General features: G+C 42.7%; 1 pseudogene; it reads right to left on the bottom strand.

Moving 5' to 3' along the window:
• Nucleotides 1-6,109: 6,109 nt before the first annotated feature.
• On the bottom strand, nucleotides 6,110-7,034 carry LOC149434379 (olfactory receptor 5G9-like; annotated as a pseudogene).
• Between the last annotated feature and the right edge of the window lie 231 nt (nucleotides 7,035-7,265).

Here is a 7,265-nt window from a genome sequence, read left to right as displayed (position 1 = left end):
GAAGCACCAAAAACATACATCTGAACAGCACAGTCAACAAAAGAGATAGCCTTTGTATTATGTAAAAGATCCCTCAGCAATTTAGGGGTAACGGCTGAAGAATGTATGAGGTCCACAAAGGACAGATTCCTCAAAAACAAATACATGGGCTTGTGAAGATGTTTGAACATTGCCAAGAACAGTTGTGATGTAGGCATTCAGAAATATCATAAAATATTAGAATACTGAGCTTGGTCTTATCACTGAGCCCTGTGAGAATGAATTCTAACACAGAACTCTTGTCCATGTTCAACAAATGTTATATTTCTATATCTCTTTAAGAACAAAGGAAGAACCGTATGTCCAAACACCAATTTTTATTTGGACTTGGAATGGTGCAGGCTTGCCTTGAAATGCCTGTGATAAAAGGCATGATCACATGGTCATACACCTTGCTATTTATTATATTCGTATAAGTCCCTGACCCACAGCTGCTGAAAGTATAACATCTTTTAATGTCCCGTATAGACATGTTAGGTATAGATTTTGGGTGGAAGTCCATTAACCTCCCTGGCGGTCTGATTATTTCATATTTTTGGTGCTGAAAGCGGTACAATTATTTTGCATGGAAATATGTCGTTTTTTTATTGTAGGCTGTAATTTTTAGGAATAACTCACTGAAATCTGTCTGAACAAGATTCTAAATCATACATTTAATTCAATAATATAATCAAACCAAAAACACTGAAATGTGAAATAGAGCGCCAAGTTCGCACATTACTGAGCAAAGTCGCAAAATCGTTTTCAGTGTCTGATGAGGAATTTCCCCCACGAATCATTATCACTCAATTCTGCAAGTAGTTCTAATTTACTATCGCTGTTCTCTAGCCGGTCTAAAACCGCTTTTGACCTAAAGGGACGCTTTTTGGACGCCATGGACTTTTCTAAGTTTCCAGGCAGAAAGAACAGTAAAAATGCAGACAGGACAAAGCACTCGGGACAAAATGTATGTGAAATGGATTGAAACAGCAATGTTTTACCATGTAAAATCGTTTTGAAAAAAATGAAATTTTTTAAAAATTTTCAAATTTCCCGCCGCCGGCGGCGCCGTACGTCCCGACGTCACAGGGACCGGAACACAGGAGGCGGATGCCGGCATTGGCCGGAGGAGATGGCCGGGGATGCTGCAGGGGACACATCGCAGGAGCGAAGGACAAGGTAAGTGCTGCAGGGACTCCCTATACAGCACCGCATGGTATTCCCGAGTGTAGCTCGGGGTTACCGCTTTTGGTACTGACATTTTACCCCGAGCTACACTCAGGAATACCGCCAGGGGGGTTAAAAAACACACTGTTCATAGGTCATTGGGGGCGACCAAAGAATACAGCAGAGGACAAACCTGGAGTATGCATAACCTCAGCGATACATGCCAGGACAAGGAGGGGTGTGTGAAAACAAAAATGTAAGTAGTGGCGGTAGGATGACTGTAAACATCTTTGCCCAGTTTGCCTCCAGTAACAATGGCTGATGGTGCTCTATCCCATCTATCCTAGGCTAGGCGGCTAGACTGCGCATCATCATGTGTTTTGATGGTTCAGGTAGCCTGTCCGTCAGTGTCTAGATCAGGGGTGTCAAACTGGCGGCCCTCCAGCTGTTGCAAAACTACAAGTCCCATCATGCCTCTACCTTTGGCAGTCATGCTTGTAACTGTCAATCTTGCAATGCCTCATGGGACTTGTAGTTTGGCAACAGCTAGAGGGCCGCCAGTTTGACACCCGTGATCTAGATGATCCTAAAGAGAGAAGCGATAACCCTTCTTCTCTCACTTGGATTATAGGGTTTTGATCAAATGACTTCACAATATATTTGCCATTTCTTTAACTAGCAGAAGTAAAAAAGACATATTAAAATAGGTCATTATTCTCTAGGTTAATATTCCCAACTAGCCTATATGCCACAGGTGGCAATGAAACTCGTTACAGCCTTAGCAGGAATTCTATAGTTGCATCTACACTCTATTGTGTTACAGTTCCCAGAAATTTACTGCCAAGCTTCAGTGTCACGTATCTGATTGTAGACTGAAATGACGAGGTCGGCCTCACTTGTGTCACTAGCCCTGACCCCAATGGAATTGGAACAGAGGGTGTCTAAGGACCAGGGGGACAAGAGCTCCAGCAGATGTTGTTTGCAGCTCTTGCAGTTGGAGACTTTGGAAGACTGATGAACCTCCGATTCTGGCACCGTAGTGATATGCAGAGCTGGTATGGTAGATCGCCAGGTGTGCACCAGAGCAAGGCAGGAAGCAGGGATAGGAGACAGGAGCAGTGTCAAAGGAATAGCCAGGGTCATCAACGGGCGGACAGTGAGGTACCAAATCATAAACAAGCCAAAGTCAGGAACAGAGCCGAAGTCAGGAACCAGTATCAAGCAGGAGAGGAATCAGAGTCATGTCAGGAACAAGCCGGGTCAGCAACAAGGAAATCACACAGGAACGAGCAGGAAACAGGGATCAGCTAAAGACCAGTCAGCACTGAGCACAGGCAGAAGCACCTTTTAAATAGTCCATCTTGGGCCAATCTTCACCGTGCGTGATCGTGCATTTCTGTGCACATGCGCACGTCTATTCACCAGCCGTCTCACGGGAATTCCCTTACATTCAGTTAAATGAGCTTGCATCCTACATTCTTCATGTGGAGAATGGACGTTACTCTACATTCTCGGATGGGTGAAGCTCAAAGCTCTAAACACTGTTTATGACTTGAATGTCTGGTAAAACCGTACTAAATGCAGTCTATGAGTGGGATATACACTCAGCACACTGTACCTATTTATTTACAGTATAATACCATCAATGTCATTTGTGCTGTGGTACTTTCACCTATAAACTGTGATATACTGGACACTATGAATATTGGCTCACAGCTGGGGCATACATGTCTAATATATACACGGATTCTGATATAGGCAGATTCTGATGTAAGAGAGGACTCTGATGGGGACCGTGATGTAAGGGGGGACATCTAAGGCATAATGTGATTTAAAAGGGGCTCTGATGAGGACCCTAATATAACCACTTGCCCACTGGGCACTTTTACCCCCTTCCTGCCCAGACCAATTTTCACCTTTCAGCACTGTTGCAGTTTAAATGACAATTGCACGGTCATGCAACACTGTACCCAAATGAATATTTTAGAATTTTTATCACACAAATCGAGATTTCTTTTGGCAGTATTTATTCACCACTGGGTTTTTTATTTTTTGTGCTATAACCAAAACGAGACCAGACATTTTGAAAAAAAAAATGCGTTTTCCTTTGTTTCTGTTATAACAGTGTTTATTATTTAGTTGGCAGGAAAGTTATAGAGTTCACAAACTGTGGTATACAGTGGGGATCGAAAGTTTGGGCACCCCAGCTAAAAATTTGTATTAATGTGCATAAAGAAGCCAAAGAAAGATGGAAAAATCTCCAAAAGGCATCAAATTACAGATTAGACATTCTTATAATATGTCAACAAAGGTTAGATTTTATTTCCATCATTTACACTTTCAAAATAACAGAAAACACAAAAATGGCGTCTGCAAAAGTTTGGGCACCCTGCAGAATTTATAGCATGCACTGCCCCCTTTGCAAAGCTGAGACCTGCCAGTGTCATGGATTGTTCTCAATCATCGTCTGGGAAGACCAGGTGATTTCAATCTCAAAGGTTTTAAATGCCCAGACTCATCTGACCTTGCCCCAACAATCAGCACCTTGGGTTCTTCTAAGCAGTTGTCTAGAAAACTGAAACTGAAAATAGTTGACGCTCACAAAGCTGGAGAAGGCTATAAGAAGATAGCAAAGCGTTTTTAGATGTCAAGATCCTCCGTTCGGAATGTAATTAAGAAATGGCAGTCATCAGGAACAGTGGAAGTTAAAGCAAGATCTGGAAGACCAAGAAAAATATCAGACAGAACAGCTCGCAGGATTGTGAGAAAAACAATTCAAAACCCACGTTTGACTGCACGATCCCTCCAGAAAGATCTGGCAGACACTGGAGTTGTGGTACACTATTCCACTATAAAGAGATACTTGTACAAATATGGTCTTCATGGAAGAGTCATCAGAAGAAAACCTCTTCTACGTCCTCACCACAAAAATCATCGTTTGAACTTTGCAAATGAACATATAGACAAGCCTGATGCATTTTGGAAACAAGTTCTGTGGACCAATGAGGTTAAAATTGAACTTTTTGGCCGGATCTCATTTCCTGAAGCCCAAAAACATCAGGACAGTACAACTAACCCCAGAATGACTGCTTTTTGGAAAGTAGACAGTCTGATGTATTTAGTAAGAGGCATTGCATGTTTTTTGAAGTTGTCATTTTTTGTCATAATTTTGTGGAAAATGAGGAAATGAAAAAATAGGTTCACAATTTTTTTTAACATTTTTCACCATTACAGGGCAGAGTCATCATATAACCGACGCTGTGCTGATCAGAGACACTGACTGGCGACAGTGTGTAAATAAAAAAAAAATAATAATCTTTTATTAAATTTGTGGGGCTTTTTTCATTTTTTAAAAATTGTTGTGACAATTTTTATGATTTTTTTTGAATTATTTATTTTCAAGTAGCAGGGCTGATTTAAGGGCAAAGCCTTCACAATCCTGTTTCCCCTTTAGATCTAGTGGTAGCAGCTACCAGCACAGAGTGCTCCAGCACCCAACAATGGACCACAGCCAGCAGTGTTATTTCCTACACAATGGTGCCTGCATAGTTCCAGCTATAACATTATTCGGTTAGTAGAGAAGTAGTGCCATTCAAGAAGCATAAGCAAAGGTACGTGACCACTGAACATCGAATTTTTGAGGGCTTTTTGAATCCCACTGGCACCATAAACAGAGAAACAATTTTTCCTTCTGACACCGATGATGGGGCACCATTCCTTCCGTTGACACAGAAGTACCATTCCTCCAATCGTTTTGGACACCTGGGCACGATTCAATGCCAATACACCATTTCTCCCAATTGCCGCAGCTTGAAGAACAGTGAACTGGCCTTTTTATTAAAACATCTGAGGCCCCTTCTTTAACCTTTCCCTGTTCTATCCAAAACCAAATAAAATGTTAGCTTAAGTTGACTTTCAAGTAGAAGCAACCAAGAACAAGGGGGTAGCACTTGACGGGATCTCCAAAACCGAGTTTCTTGTCTTCCCCCCCAGCCCGCACACCACCCCCATTGACTTCTCTATCACATCAAACAACGCCACCATCAAACCCGCCCCGCAGGCCAGAGTACTTGGTGTCATTTTGGACTCCAACCTATCCTTCCAGCCCCAAGTCCAATCTTTAACAAACTCGTGCAGACTCCGCCTCCGCAACATCGCCAAAATCTGCACGTTCCTAACTCCAGAAACCACTAAACAGCTCATCCACTCCCTCATCATATCACGACTCGACTACTGCAACTCCCTCCTCACTGGCCTGCCTCGCCGCTGGCTATCCCCGCTTCAGTCCATCCTGAATACGGCTGCCAGACTCATTCACCTTTCCAACCGCTCCGTTTCCGCCACCCCCCTCTGCCAATCCCTCCACTGGCTTCCGATTGCGCAACGGATCAAATTTAAAATCCTAACACTGACGTACAAAGCTGTCCACCATACTGCCCCGAACTACGTCACTGACCTAATATCCAAGTACCGCCCAGCACGCACACTCCGCTCCTCACAAGACCTCCTTCTCTCTAGTTCCCTGGTCTCCTCCTCCCATGCCCACCTCCAGGACTTCTCCAGGGTGTCACCCATCCTCTGGAACTCCCTGCCCCAACCCATCAGATTATCCCCTACTCTCCTCTCCTTTAGGCGCACCCTGAAAACCCATCTCTTCAGGGAAGCCTACTCCACCCCCTGCTAACTTGCTGACCTCCTCCACTCTTCCTACCACTCCATCCCCCACAGCTATCTCCTCCTGTGCCACCATCCCCTCCCTCCTAGATTGTAAGCTCCAAGGAGCAGGGCCCTCGATCCCCTCATGTTTTGCATTGTATTGGTATTGTTCTGTCACATGTTCTGTCCCCCTTTGTAATGTACAGCGCAGAGCGAACTATTGGCGCTTTATAAATACTGTATAATAATAATAATCTTGACTCATTAGTTAACATTTAAAATATTTCCAATAACTTTTTAATGCTTCTATAACCTCAGCATTCCTTAAACTATATATCAAGGGATTTAACATAGGTATAACTATACTGTAGAACACAGAAGCCACGCGATCCTGCTGTAAGACATTGCTGATTGACGGCCGAAGATACATAAAGAAGATAGTCCCATAAAAGATGCTAACAGCAGTAATATGAGAAGCACATGTATTGAAAGCCTTGTATCTACCCTGGGCTGACCTTATCTTCACAATGGCCAGGACAATGTTGGTGTATGAGACTAGGATAAGTATCATACTGCTCATAGTAACCAGGCCAGCTAAAATAATCAAAACTACTACATTCATTGATATATCAGAGCAGGACAACTTAAAGAGTGGTGGAAGGTCACAAAAGAAATGATCAATAATGTTGGTTCTGCAGAAGTTAAGATGGAACGCAGGAATTGTATGCACAAGAGAATTAAAAAAAACCTCCAAAGTAAGCAACAACCACCATGCGGAAACACAACATACTGCTCATATAGATGTGGTAGTGCAATGGGCTACAGATAGCCACATAGCGATCATAGGCCATGACTCCTAGAAGAAGACATTCAGTGCTTGCAAAGGATCCAAAGACGTACATCTGCATGGCACAGCCAAGAAAAGAGATGGTCTTTGATTCACTCAGAAAGTCCCTCAGCATTTTAGGGGTGATGGCTGAAGAATACACAAGATCCACAAAGGAAAGATTGCTCAGAAAGAAGTACATGGGTTTGTGGAGATGCTTCTTTGCTATACTTAGAGAAATAAGGCCAACATTGCCAACCATAGTTGTGATGTAAACAAGCAGAAATATGACAAATAATAGAATGTTGGGTACAGTCTCGTCAGTAAGTCCAGAGAGAATAAATTCCACTGGAGAACTCTTATTCATTTCCAACCAATTCAAATATTCTGCATCTGTATAATAAGCAAGAGGTATATTATAACTGTCAGTAATCCTAACCCTTGAAGACACTAGTTCTCCAATCAAATATGAAAAACATCAACCTGGTGCCCCTTCCTTTAATATCCTTCCTTTAAGGTCCAAGCAGTATTTGTCCCATCGTTCAAAAACATCATTTTGACCCTAAATTTTATGTAAATTCTTCCAGCTTGTGAAAAA

Source organism: Staurois parvus, unplaced genomic scaffold, assembly GCF_062004578.1.
Source record: "Staurois parvus isolate SC_StPar_1 unplaced genomic scaffold, SC_StPar_1.0 ptg001760l, whole genome shotgun sequence".
Taxonomy (NCBI): Eukaryota; Metazoa; Chordata; class Amphibia; order Anura; family Ranidae; genus Staurois; species Staurois parvus.
The sequence above is the reverse complement of the archived record's forward strand: the minus strand, read 5'-3'. Positions and strand labels throughout refer to the sequence as shown.